We start from the raw sequence: 13,773 nt of genomic DNA, 5'->3' as shown, positions 1-13,773 counted from the left end.
CTAAAAGCATAACTAATAAAGAGTTTATTTTTAACTATTTACCATAATACCATAGCGTATAACACTCTTAATATTATTAACCATTTTTGTACCAATTTTGTATTAATTTAGTGGCAAAATACTACTAGACATCTTAACATTGTGGGATCAAATAATGTAGCAAAAGATAGGGACATGAATTTTTGTTAATGCTGAGTTATAAATTATTTTTAAATTTAATTTTTAAGTGCTAGTTGCTGAAGCAATCATGTCTATAATTTCAGCCCTGACCATCTGAAACACACTGTAGCGAGAACTATCAATGGCATTGCAGCGAACCCCTCGTTTGGACCTCCAGTGACCCCGACAGTTGGGTTGCATTCGCGCCTCGTGCATCCTCATCCTCATTATGCTCGTCCCCGTTTGCGTCATTGGGTCTGCTATTTCAATCGGACCGGAAAGGCCGCAGCACTAAGTATATATAATTTGAGACTCTCCTCGGCTTCCTTCCTTCGGTTTTGCCTGCTGCTTCCCGCGGGGCAGGTTCCGTGCAATTTACAATTGGCATTGGCAGCGAGGCGTCAAAAGGCTTATTAAAAGAAATTTGCAATTGCAACGGACAGCGGACATCGGATATTGGACGAGGGACTATGGACACTGGACACCAGGGATCGAGTCGCGGAGGAAACGAAAAAGTGGGGCCCAAACGAAGCGCATTTCAAATTGCATCCCAAGATGCACAGCTCGAGATTTACCATTCCAGTCCGCCGACGAGCCATTTATGTTATTTCTGCTGCGGGTCTCCGCGTCTGCATCCTCCTGCAACTTCATCCGCTCCTGCTCTGCTCCTCATCTCTATAAGGCCCGGTCGCACACAATCCCCCAATCACAATGGGGCAGGCACGAAACTCCACTTTTAGAAGGCACCTTATCTGTGCAACGGCATCATTATTTCACACCAGCCCAGCTGAAGGCACAAAGCAGCCATCGAGCTGCAGATGGAAATGGAAATGGAGATCGAGGAGCAGGAGCAGGAACCGAAGAATCGGGAGGGGAGCACGTCGTCTGTGGCAGCGGCAAAGGGCACACAAAAACGGCATAAATATTATGGCCAAGCTGCGAACGAGCTGCAGGAGCCGACCATAAACAGGGCATAGAGATGGTCAACAGTGCGGATGCCAAAATGTTTTAGTATGCACTTTTATTCAGTGGAATTAAACAAGTAAATAAATAATACAGTAAATGTGTTTAGACACAAGTCTGGGTACTATATACTTTAAGCAATATAGCTAAGACGTACATTAATAAATAAATAAATTAAGAATTAATTAATTGTTATCATTTATATAGGAGAACAACAACTTATATTGATATACGAGACTTCATTTAGTTAGTCTGACTTAGCTTATTCAAAAAGACGTAAAATATATTCGACATAGAAAATATGTATTTAATTTCATAGTGCAATGAAAAAGGAGCATTAATTAAATTCATGGTATTTTACCAAAATAAAAAAAAAATTTTACGTTTTTCTGAACCCAAAGTAATGTTTCCTGAAATTCGTGTCACGCGCTCATCGCTGAAACTCCAGCAAAAGATCTCATATCGAGAACAGTACGTGGCCGGCAATGCCATGATATGCTTAAACATAGATTCAACGAGACGAGGAAGTGCAGGACGGGCGAGGAAGGGCAGGATGGGGAAGGGAGGGGGATGGCCAAAGCCGGTCCTGGCACATCGCGATGTGCTCCGGCAGATTAGTCTGAGCCATAGAGCTGCTTCGTGTTTTCGTTTCTCTTTCTGTGGCAGATGTGGATCTTGGCCAGAAGAACAGAACAGAGACCCAAAGCTCGCATTTTCCACGGGGTTTTAGGCTTAGGCTCTAGCTTTCTCTGGGTGCTGGTCAAGCTCGACTGATGCCATTGCCGATGCCTGGACCGCATTGTTCCCCGGCCTGCAATAAATTATCGATTAGAGTGGGCTGCCGGCAGGCTGGATATTGGCAATGCAGGCCCAGCTGGGGTTCAACGACCCAAGTAACCGACTTATTACCGACCAAATTACATAAACGAAGGGTATTCGTTACGTTTTAATGGCCGCTTGAAGCCCATTCGGGTTCCTAAAAGGTTCACGCCTACACTGACTTTTTGCGGCCCTGCAACTGTACGCGAAGGTGTGAAATTTCCAGCCTGGCCATATTCCCCAAAGGCCCCCAAAAGCTGCAGCTGCCCCTGCCACTCCCCCACTACTCCGGCTACTCTTTTCCTCCAGCCAACCAGCCAGCAGCCCTAAAGCCTTTAATTTAATGCCAAGGCAATTCGCCTGGCCGGCAGACGTGGCTGGAATTTTAAATGTATTTTTCAGCCACAAGAATCCGAAAACGGCGAGCGCAAAGTGTGATTAACGCGTACCTGCAACTCAGACGGGAATCGAGGACGGGCCCAGCCTTTTTGACACAAAGCCTTGGTCGATGGTCGCTTTTTGGTCTCTCGACGGCCCAGCGACGTTGACAAAAACCCGCGGGATCCGTGGATCCTCGATCCTCATAAATGCGCGCAGAAGCTGCACAAAAACCCGACGAGAATGCCGGCCACCTCATCCTCATCCCGGTACTCCATCTCGAATCGCCGTCGTCTACCTGAATGGCAGTTTGTAACTTTTGTGTGGCTCGGGGCTTAAATGCCCCAACTCGTTATGCTTACCACAGCAGCAGCAGCGACCGCAGATAAGAAACGAGGAGTTGGGGCAATCTATGCACTTGCAAAAAATCTATGTTAAATCTTGTGCTTATCACATGGCTAAACTATACGCCCCAGTTAATTTGTGGATGAAGATAATATGAATTTTTAATAGATTTTTAACTGTATTTGTATCTTTATTTTAAACCACTTGTTGTGCTTATTATTTGCAACATTTTTTTAAATTTTAAAATGCTACATATTAAATTACATAGTGAACGTATTTAAATATGGTTTTTATAACATTTATTCGCTTTAGCACAAAAAAACGCACGTTTGAACTAAAATATATGACTCAATTACTTAGGGACTTGAATTTCCATAACTTCAGTTAAATATTTCTAAGCCCATCTTTTATAGGTATATCTTATTCCTTGCATATTTGCTTCCGACAGCTGCTTTTCTGAGTGTAGAGAATCTGCAGTTTGCTTTGCATGCCGCACTTAGATCCCTTCTACCCGACAAAGTCTCTTCCATTTAATGAGTGTAGTCTGGGTCGGTCCGATGGGTTCGGATTCGGGTTTTGGGTCGGACTGGGGTCCAGGTCCAGTGCCGTGTCGGTGACTGCATCATTTTAATAATATTGTTTACGTGACATTTGATTTATTATGAACTTTTTCTTTTGACAGATTATGTGGCGGCTTGACTCCATGCCAGTTGGCTACTGTTTTGCCTTGGCACGCACACTCATACTGAGACTGAGACTGAGACTGCGACTTCGAGAGCCCTGGGATCGTTTTGGCTTCGGGACTTAATGGATCCGCGAACCTGAATCTGAAGCAAAAATCTGCAACGACAGCTGCGGATGCTGGCGAATCAATTAGCCTGCCATATAACAGTAAGGCCCACAATTACCCCAAATTACACGAAACAGTCCCATATTAAGGGTATTCAATTAGTATTGTGAACAAGGAGGTGTTCGCAAAGCATAGTGAACTTTGATTTGTATTCAATAATGTGAAAGGTTTGTAGGGAATCTACCAACATTTAAAAACAAGCCGAAAGGCTTAAATATAATTAACAACCCCCAATTTAAACACCATTATCACATCAGTACTTGTTAAAGTCCGCCTGCTATCGCATCCTTATCTAAGCCATACCAAATCGTTTACAATCTTTTTGAACTCCCACCGAAATAGTACCATTTCCTTTAATTTCCAGCGATCAGCTTCAGAATTGATTCCCATTAAATCCCTTCCTTTCATGGCCTCCGATCCATCTTTCTGCCCGGCCTTTTGCCTTTTAACGCCTTTTTTACGACCCGCACACCGAACGAAGAAAAAATTAATAGTTCTTGTCATTTGAAGCGACCAAAAATATAATTAAAAACCGTCTCAAGTGCCAGGGCTCTCGATAAATCAGTTCGAGGCGACAACACCAGAATCGGCAAAACGCATGGGATCAAAAAAAAACGAACATGGAGCGAGGTGAACCAAAACAGGCCAGAAGAAGAAATGTTGGCCCAGAGCCAGGCTATTTGGATCCCCCCAACCACGGGCACCTTCTACGTTCTTCTTCAAAACTCAACTCGTTTGAATGCTGAATGCCAGAAAAATGTTTTCAAATTATAAGAAACCTTTGCGCGGTGCAGTCAGTTTCGGTTTAGGGCTTTTGGGTCCATTCGAATTCTCTGGGTCGATTTCTTTTCCCTGTTCTGTTCTGATCTGTATTTTTTCATTCTTTTACTTTTCGTTTTTATGTTGTCGTCTGATTCGTTACGATTATTTACAGAGAACTCGACAATGTCGTTTTAATTAAGAACCAGTTTTATTTTTAGGTTTTATTTTGGTTGGTTTATTTTTTCGCCTTTGCCCAGCGACATTTACAAATTAAATGCTGATAAGTAAAAGTTTCTGGTGGGTGCCCTCTCATGCCACCAAAAATTTAATTATGCGACATGCAAGGAGTGCAACAACAATAAGTGAGCTGCACTGAGAACAAAATGTTTCTATCCAAAATAGAGATCAAAGACCCTCGGGTAAATAAAATAATATGTGTAACCTCTTAACCTTGATCAAAACTTAATACAAGAATTTTAAAATATCCTGACTAAATGACACTGGATCCATAAAATATAATTTTACGGTTTTCGCGTTAAGAACTTAATTTTAATCTCATTTTCGTCAGTGTGCCTTGCGGTTATCGTTGAGACTTTAATCTTTATGGGTTATGAATGCACTCGAGTGGTTAGGCTCAATTTAAACAGCCATCGAGCCCGACCAGATCGCAGCGTTATTTACGATAGCTGTCAATAATAATAGTCATAATAAACACAATCGCCGGTCCCTTATGGAAGGTGTTGCACCCATGCGGCGAGGGTGCGAGTTCGTTCGTTTTAATATTGACCGATTCCGATAATGTCATAAATGTGACAGCGATAAAAATCAACTCAATTTAGCCGAGATGTGTGGGGGTCGTCCCTGCAGGTTGTTTTTGGGGCCCACAGAGACAGAGGCAGACAATTCAACTTCAAAATTGTTTACACTTTACAGCGCTGGCAAATGTTTGATCGAATGTCTCAGCGCACATATTGACATAGTGATTAGGGTTCGACGGAAACATTCTTCCAAGCAGGAAGCTTGCACAACTCTGCTGAAAAGTCCAGAAATGGCAGACAGAGAACGGCTCACATTGTGTTTTGCTTTGGCAATTTCCATTTGCACTTCCATTTCCCATTTGAGTTTCAGTCGGCGAGCATTTTATGCAAAAACGGACACGACTTTGCACTAAAAATGAAGCGTTCCCGAAGAAAGACTCTGCAAAAAGGAGGCCAAAGCGAAAGGGACTGTTTAAAATACTAACTACATTGCGGCTTTTAAAATGCACTTTAGATGAGAATTAAAAAAAAACAATGCGATGGACAGGTACACTCAGGGAATTCAGGAATTTTCGGAAAAAAACAATTGTGAAACGATCTCTAGATTTAAGTAAGTATTTCCATCAAAATATTGACTTGCCTGCAAGGTCTTTTCAAATGTTTACTAGTTAAAAACAATATTTTTCCTATTCCTTATATTTTAATAATTTTTGTTATTTATTCAATAAGCAACTGATATTTCTTTTACATTTTGAACATGTAAGCTGAATTCAGAACATTTAAAATAAAAGCCTAGCCACTTTAAACTCGAGGCAATTTACCAATGTCAAGCGATACTTCCTTTGGCAGTTGCAAGCGTTTCTTCCCTCCTTTCCTTTCCATTTAAAAACAGACTGTCAATGCATATGCAGATATATGAACATTGTCAGTCATCTTGCTGCATTTTTCCACAGGCAGTCATCCCAGCGGAGTCGAGTGAGATTTCTGCGCATAGATTGGCAACGAGAGGGGAAATAAATTGCTTTTGGCTTATGCAAAAGCTGGGCTGGCTCCTTTCTTTCGAGGAAGATGGGCCAGCATCCAAAGATGCCAGGCAAAGCGCGAAATTTCTCGTACGTGTGCGATGGTCCGGTCCGCGAAAAAGTCGACGAAGGGAACTGTGGAGAATCGAGGAATATTCTGCGGCGTTGTTATCGCCGCCTTTGGATCGCTGAGGTTGAGGCTTCGCAAGCGGAATGCGACGCACAATTAATCATATCTGAATATATTGCGCCCTTTGGTGGCATAAATCTCGCTGGCCTTTAAGCCGCTCTCTCGGGAACTTAAAAAACGAATCGGCTGAAGGGAAAACTGCGCATTTTAGCGCTTCACGCGCATGCGCAACCAATCGCTTGATTAGTTCCCGAACTCCTTAGTTCCCGGCCCAGGATTAAATAAAAAAAAAAGAAAATAAAGTTAAGCCCCAGCTTGAACAGGAAATAAGCTTAGCCAATGGAATCCAAATGGTTCGGATCAACATTCCATCGGCCTGCCCCAGCTTATTACAGACCGTAATGAGCGTTCCCAGCTGCATTTCTGCAGCCTATTTGCCAATTAAATGAAATTAAAGTCATATCTGGCAATTGCCGTCGACCGACGCGTCTTTACTTCTGCGACTGATGAGGTGTCGCCAGCGGGACGCGTAATTAACCCCATGGGTACCCTGCCCCATCTCCATCTCTATGCCACAAGCAAAGACCAGAGCAGACTCTTCTAATTAAATTGTGCTGGCCACTTTTTAATTAAGGCAATGCTGAATGCACTCTGGCAGACTTCCAACAGCTATGAAAATGCAGCCTATGAGCGATAATATAGGGCCTGATGAATTCTAAAATCAAACTAATAAAAGTCTGGTTAATTAAAGCCATCTTAAAATTGTTTGTAATAAGCAAGCTGCCTTCATTAACTAGAAGATTATTTAAGTTATTACTTGCAAGGCGAATTCTCTAAAAAAATTTTGTAATAATCATTTCATCTTTAATGGGACTTTCAATGTATCCATAATCTTCTTCATTCAATCAATACAAATTCGATTTAAGCTAAATAAAGAATAGTTTTCTCCATAAGTTGCCCCATTGTGAACGCTCTGCTTGGGGCAATTCCAAGTTGATTCAGTGCATCATAAGCAGGGACAATGTTATTGACTTTGTGGACCCAACGTGGCCATTCCTTGGTCACCGAAAACCCAAAGGAGACCGCAATTAAGTGCATATAAATTTTGTATTTTTACGATCGCTGGTCTTATAAAAAGCTCACTCTATGGGCACAGTTACAGTCACAGCTGCCAAAGGAGCACCCAAGACCCATTCAGCTGGGCTCAAACGGATAAAATGGGCCGATTTATGTCCACGTGTTCGAACTGGCGAAAAATATGAGCAAAATATATTCCAGAGATGGGGAAACCCCGCTGTTTTTCTATTGCTAATTAGCCATGACATTGCATAGCTTGGGGCCAGGAACCATTCAAAAGGCATGCTTAATTCTGCAGAGAAAAAAAATCTGGGGAATGTTTGCCAACTTAATTTTTTGTATTATTTGTTTTCTTGTATCAAATAATATCGTTTGCCTCAGTTTAATTTCTTTTCCATTCCTGTGTCTTAACTTTAATATTCGAAAGGTGTATGATAACAAAAATTATATATATACATATATAATGCTCAAGTAAATTGTATTGTTTTGTTTTTTAATTAGTATCATACTTGAGAAACTATGAAAATTAAATTAACAGCTTTTGTAGGACAAAAAAATATTTTAAAAGAACATTGAAAAAATAAGGAACTTTTTCTGTCCACCTTTTTTGTTGTGTAAAACCGGATTAAAAACTCTTGGGCAAAAGCCCCTCTGAAGGGCTTATCTTAATTTTTGCATTTAATAACCGCATTGCGGCTGAAACGAGCCAGCGAAACTGCCACCGGTCAGTTGGGGCGATCGCAACGGGCGGCCATTAAGCTTAATATGGCCAAGTAAATTCTTGGCCAACTATGCCGAGGTGTGAAGAAAAGTGTCGACTTGTTAAGCCGGGGCCACAGCGGGCCCAGACAGATAGCCACCACCTTCGTCGGATGGGATCGCCTGAGCCGCGGACATTTCTCGGAAACAACGCGCGCGATTCCTGGAAGCAATAAATAAGGAGGAGGTGGCGGAGGAGGAGGCATTGCCAGCGGCATTGTCCTTCATGTGTTTCGTGGCGTAATAAATTTTATTTATTTTTTTTTCTGCACAAGGATATGGCGAAAAAGGGCCGACACACCACCATGCCACACCACACCACAGCCCTGTCGCACTCAATTAGCGAACGCGAGTCGCGCGCGTTTTTTGGTGCGGCAAAATCTGTTTGATTTCCCCTGCTAACTTTACGACCTGCGTGCGGTTTCCTTGTTGAGGCAATTTAACTAGACTGGTCTAAAGATCACCTCCCATCGCCGCCCCGTAAAAAAAGAGCTACTCTTACCGGCTGTCAACACTCGGCTTTGTCTTTGCTGCTTTAATCCGTAGAAACAATGGGCGGAAAATAATATACAGGTTGACTATAAAGTGCCTGCTTAAACATTGATGGGCTTAGACCCATAAACATCATAATGGTAGCTGCTCTATAAAACAAAATACGAAACCAAGTGGAATAAAATTGGAATTAAATCCGCAACCCGTGAAAGCAAATTCAATTTGGCGATTCCACCGAAGTCTGTGTACACTTTATGGGCAAAAGCCATTCGAAGCGGTTGTTAAAACGGAATTTGTTTTTTAATTAGTTAAGGCAGCTAAAATTTAATTAAATTTAAAGTAATACGCAAAGCGGTGTGCGGCTCATAAAATAAATGCAAGCTGATTTCATTCCAGAGAAAGATTTAGAGTGGAAGTAATTATTCCAATTTGGTTTAAATATAATAAGAAAGATACTTAAAAACAAATCAAAAATGGATGTGAACTCTCTCTTTTTAGTCAATATAATTAACACATTTTTGTATTTTAATTAATCATTTTGTTGTGTTCTGATTAACAATAATTTTAAGTACCAAAGGCATAGGAGCTTAATGAACTTTAGATTAACGTTATGCATTAAAAGAAGAAGTTATCAGTTTTATTGGCAGACGATAAGATTATTAATGGGTATAAAAATAACAGGTATTCAACGGAAGTGGTTATCTTTTTAACAATAAATATAATAATTATGGGTATTAACAATAATCAAATTTGAGATAAAAATGTTTGCAGCCAAAGGTGAGGTTTTCATAAGTGCAAATTCATGAAGTATTCTTATCAGAGGTCTTTTCCTGCTCTTGATATGTCAGCGTTAAAATATAAGTACTAAAATGTCACAGATATATCTAACCAAATCTATTAAAAATTCCCCAATATCTAAGCGTTATGAAGTGTAAGAATTGATGACGGCAAATTTTTTGATATTCATATTTAAATCGCCTTAAAATCGCATCAAAGCCAAATGGCCAATTGAAGTGTTTCGATTCCATTCCGCTTCCAATTCGGATCGTCGCAGATGGTCGCGCATAAACTCGGTTGTTTATGGGCCTAAGCGGCTTTGGCTTAAACTTTCCTGGCTGAGTTGCTCCGTTTGTGCCCCGGTTTTGTGCCTCCGCAGCACCGCCTTTTGCCGAGGCTGCGTGACCAGGTCTTTTCTGCCATCGGCCATCGGCAGTGTCTAATCCATGGCAATTAATTACATCGTTACACGCGCTGCCGCCAAACAACTTAATACAACATAAATAATTGTCAAAATGCTCGGCCACAGACGCGCGAATTAGTCTTCATTATGTCAATAAATCTTGGCCAATTGCCACACCGGATCATGCAACATCCAAACGGGAGTCCTTATATCTTTTTGCACCTGCCCCACGCCAAAATGGAAACTTAAACCAGGCCTTTTCCAATTTTCCTATCAATTTACGTTAACTTTGATGTACAGCAAACAAAATAAAGTTGATCGTGAAAAGTATTAATACAATTTTGCTATCTTTATTTGTTGTTTTAATGATTTCAAATCGTACAATTTATTGGAAATAATTCCTTATGGATTAATAAGGATATGAATAGATATAAATTAAATGGCAAGTGGCATCTCTTGTGCAATTTCCAATAAATACCCAGTTAAAAGTAGCATTTTTTTTTATCTGACGGGAAATGCCAATTGCCTTATTGATGCATTTATTTTTTTTGCAGAGAACATACTATAGACGCCAAAGTTGTTCTATGGCCGTCTTAAAAGATGATTATGGTCATGACAACTTAATGACGAACGCAGCTCGGCATGGGAACCCGATCCGATCGGTTGCGATCCCAGAAGCGAGCCCTCGTCTGGAAACCCCTCAAGTTGCCTGGTGACCGAAAAACGAGACTGGCAAATTTGCATAAAAATCAGTGGTAACCCCCGTCTCCCTCAGGTGACATTAACAAGCCACAAAAGGAAGCAGCAGCCACTGTGATACGACCAAATTTTAATTAAAAGTTTAGTGGAGCGAGAGACACACGCCAACGACAACGACAGCGACACAGCAGCAACATCAACGCCAAAAGCAACCCAAGAACAACCCTGAACTGTGGGCCAGGATTCCTATTCCTGGCACACATTAACCAGTAATAAAATATTGGAATTAAACATAGAAAATACAATTTTAAAAAAGAGTTTTTAAGTTAATATCTGAATTAATAACAATTAATAATAAGTGGTGTCCATTCAAACATCTTGGGATGATTTATGGACAAGCTTAAGTAGTTATTTTATTCCCTTGTGAAATAAAAATGTTTTGAAAATAGGTCTATAATGAGCATAGATCCATTGATTCAATGGAAAAATAAAGGTTTTTTGATACAATATTTTCGATGAATAAAGAAAATATAGTTTTGTAGTTTAAACAATGAAGATTTTACATATAGATAGTTAAAGCCAATAGCTTAACATACTGCAATATATAGCCATAAATTTGTATGCCAAAAATGTTTGACTTTGCCCATGGTACATGCGATCTTTGGGGCATTGCGACCGCAAAAGGTTGCTGGGGCAGAATGCCGTGCAACAAGTGTCAGGCCAGGCAACATGGCTAACAAGCGTCGCCTGTTCGTCGCCGCCATCGGCTGCTGTCAGCAATACACGCAAGAAAAGGAAATAAACCAAAAAACAAGGAACCACACCACCGGGACGAGGTGTTAAAGTAAATATGCAAGCGCTTACAACAAATTTTACATGCCGCTGCAATAATTGAAAAATCATGTTGCCGCACACCAAATGTTGCAGCGTCCGAGCAACATGTTGCAACATGACTTTGTGCTTAGCCAGAAATTCGACGAGTAAGGTCAGCATTAAAAACATGAAAATTTCTGCGAAAAGATGGTGGAAAATGATTGAAAATAGGTGTAACACATTTTAAGGAATGTGGCAGAAAGGAGTGGTGAATATTTTTGTCACGCTAAACCAATAAGGTCGATAACCTTAAGATATAAAGCGTTGCTATAAGGATGTCTTAGAACTATTTGCAGTTAGTTTCAATTTAACTATCGCCTATATAGATGTCTTAAATATTTAATTAACAAAAAGATATTACAAACAGAATTTATACATTTAAATTGAATTAAAAACAAGAGAGAACGCTATAGTCGGGTGCCCCGACTATCAGATACCCGTTACTCAGGTAAAGGGAGTGCGAGGGAGATGGAGATAGAAACTTTGATCACGCATAACTTTTTAACGAATGGTCCGATTTGAAACACAATAAAACTGCATTTTTACTTTTCCGAAATATTTAAATTTTTAAAATCGTATATAAGCGATTGTGGGCGTCAGAGGGGGCGTGGCACCATTTTGAAACAAACTCGCGCTGCGTAGGAACTCCTAGAATCTGCATGCAAAATGCCAATCTTCTAGCTTTTAAAATTTCCGAGATCTCAGCGTTCATACGGACGGACAGACGGACATGGCTATATCGACTCGGCTAGTGACCCTGATCAAGAATATATATACTTTATAGGGTCGGAAACGCTTCCTTCTAGCTGTTACATACTTTTGCACGAATACAATATACCCTTTTACTCTACGAGTAACGGGTATAATGATCATTTCCACTTTGATTCCACAATTAAGATCTAATTACCCATTTCACTTTTAGAAGCCCCCTTTATTTTTAATGGCACTAGCTAAGCCTTATACGTAACTTTAATGTCGGGGCCTTTGAGCACGGGGTTCCCAAGTAATTCAGCTTTTGTTATTTTAGCCATTTCCCCAAGCGGATTGCGGATGTGCATCGGCAATATACGGATAGCTCTGCTTTGGCTCAGAATTTCGCTTCGGGACATGCCCTAAAAGAATCGCAAACCTCGCCGAGAATCACGTACATAAATAAATAAATACGCAGGCGTATACGCGTATGTTTGTATATTCACGCCGCAGCGGAAGCTGCAACAGTAGCGGGGCATCAACATCAACGGCAGCGGTTGAAACAACAAACATTCAAGCCGCCACCGCAATGGTTGTTGCTCATTGTTGGTTTTTGTGGCCAATGCCGCTGCAATTGCCACTGATCGCGTCGATTCAATTAGTAATTCTAAAAAGGCGGCAAGCGACGTCTTTTGCATCTTAATGAGCCCAGTTGCTGCTGTGCCAGCAGCCGATGTTGCTCCTGTGCCAGCAACACATGCAGCATGTTGCCGCTGCAATAACATTTGTTCATAACAACAAGAAACAGAGACAGGGCAAGTTTTTCCATCCAATTGCGCCGGCACAGCACTTTTCATGCCCAAATGCAGTTGTGATTGCTGCTGTGACTGTTGCTGCTGATGTTGCTGTTGCTGTTGTGACTGCTGCTACTGCCACTGCTGCTGCTGCTGCTGCATTGACTATTTTTGTCATCCACGTCCACGCACTGGTCGTGCAACATGTTTGCGCGTCCATCTCCTGCCTTTTCCACGGAAAATGTAATTACTGTGATTTAATTTTTTTCCACATTTACTTCTATTGCAACTGCTGCTCTTGACTGGCATTGCCATTTCTGCGCGCGCATTACAAACTTGGCTCAAATTAATTCTTCAAGCCCAAATGCGATCTGGCCAAGCTGCAGCTAATCAAACTTTAATCAATGCGGCATTTTGATGCGACATTGCTCGTTTCCTTTTTTTTTTCCTGCAGCCAGTTCCATAGTTGGAACGATGGGAAAATATGCCGCTTGGCCTGGGAGGAAATCTGTGTACGGTCATGCCGAGAAATGGTTATTAATCTGGAATGGTCATATGGGGAAATTAAATGATCGTAAACCTATATGGAGTATTTCAAATGCTTTTCTAACAATTTCGATATTTCTTAAGTGCTCCAATCAATTACTATTCGTTTTGATAGGATGCTGTTGGCTAATGGATGATGCCATTATTTTTAGCAGTCATAAAATCGACCGTGTAAAGCAAAATTCTTAATATTTTGAAATCAACCAGAGAATTGCAAGCACTTTAAACTCGTTTTTATTGCTGTGATAACTAAAAGCTTATACTGTACAATATTCGTCAGCTATATACTTAAAATCATTGCCCAATTTTTGGTTATTACCCTCTTATATTTCCTCGACGAGCATAAATAATATATTTAATATAATAATAAATAATACTCGGTATCGTCATCCAAAATAAAAGCGTGTCCATTCTACCGTATCGCTTTAATTTTCATAGCATGACGATCATATTTATATGTATTAACATGCCAATTGC

At 40.8% G+C, this 13,773-nt stretch overlaps 1 protein-coding gene across 1 annotated transcript in view; it reads right to left on the bottom strand.

Moving 5' to 3' along the window:
* Nucleotides 1-13,773, bottom strand: part of LOC108041867 (bone morphogenetic protein receptor type-1B) — a 61,681-nt gene that overhangs the window by 37,701 nt on the left and 10,207 nt on the right. The gene's annotated exons all lie outside the window — the stretch shown is intronic.

This window comes from Drosophila rhopaloa, unplaced genomic scaffold (assembly GCF_018152115.1).
Source record: "Drosophila rhopaloa isolate 14029-0021.01 unplaced genomic scaffold, ASM1815211v1 contig_2, whole genome shotgun sequence".
NCBI classification, from domain to species: Eukaryota; Metazoa; Arthropoda; class Insecta; order Diptera; family Drosophilidae; genus Drosophila; species Drosophila rhopaloa.
Note: the sequence above shows the minus strand (reverse complement) of the source record. Positions and strands in the feature narration are given on the sequence as shown.